The sequence below is a fragment of the Echinops telfairi genome, unplaced genomic scaffold (assembly GCF_000313985.2).
Source record: "Echinops telfairi isolate 266 unplaced genomic scaffold, ASM31398v2 ScPeMD7_3533;HRSCAF=4204_0, whole genome shotgun sequence".
Classification (NCBI taxonomy): domain Eukaryota; kingdom Metazoa; phylum Chordata; class Mammalia; order Afrosoricida; family Tenrecidae; genus Echinops; species Echinops telfairi.
This window is the reverse complement of record NW_022107431.1, coordinates 22203015-22204155: the sequence shown is the minus strand read 5'-3', so window position 1 is coordinate 22204155 and position 1141 is coordinate 22203015.

Genomic DNA, 1141 nt, shown 5'->3' with positions numbered 1-1141 from the left:
TGATAAGAGTTATACAAGCCCCCAATAAAATGATTTAATAAAAAAAATTAGCAGAAGAGGAATGCAAGAGATATAAATACTATTCCATACAGAGATATAAATACTGTATAGGCAACAGATATAAGTACTATGACATACACAATCCTGCAATAAAAGTGATCTATGAGTGTACACATTCAAGCTGAATGTGCATGGAAGAGAGAGTGGGAGTATACCATGCACACAGGCATTCATGAGTACAACCATTGTGGGGAGGGGGATCTATCTATCTGTCAACTATCTATCATCTGTGTGTATATCACATTGGGCTACTAAATGTAAGATCAACAGTTCAAAACCACCAACCACTCCATGGGAGAAAGATGAGACTTTTCAATCCTGTAAAGACTGATGGTCTTGGAATCCCACAGGGGTAATTCTACCATGTCCTATAGGGTCTTAAAGGGTCACACACCCTTGTGGGACCGTGGGAGTATACCATTAACACATGGGTATTCAGGAGTGTACCCATATGTATATGACTATCTACATACATATATATTTATGTGTTCAACAAATATACACAAGCACATGTACAAACACACATATACAAATTTATGTTGAACACAAGATATTTGTACATGAATATTTACCTTTGCTGCAGATATATCCATTAATGTGGTAGAGCACAGAAGGGGCAAATTTATGTGAACTTGATAGACATAGTCAAACACCTTGAAGTTACCAGACCTGGGGGCTCAGGGCCACAGTTGTGGGGGACACCAAGATCAATTGGCATAACATAGTCTATAAAGACAAGATTCTACATCTGCATTGTGAGCAGTGGCTGTGGTTTAAAAACATCTGAACAGCCATCTAAGGTGCAACTACTACTTCTCTGTGTGTCTGAACTAATTAAGAGAGAAGAAAACTGAAGATACTTGGAAATAATTAGTCCAATGGACTAATGGGCAATGTGAGTAGTGGTTTTAATGTCCCTGAGACAAAAAGAACTAGACGGTGCCTGGCTACCACTACCAACTGCTCTGAAAGGGATTGCATTAGAAGGTCCTGGACAGAGAGGGAAGATGTGGAACAAAACCCAAAATTATAAAAGAGATTAGGCTTACTGGTCAGATGGAGACAGGGGGAACTCCTGAGA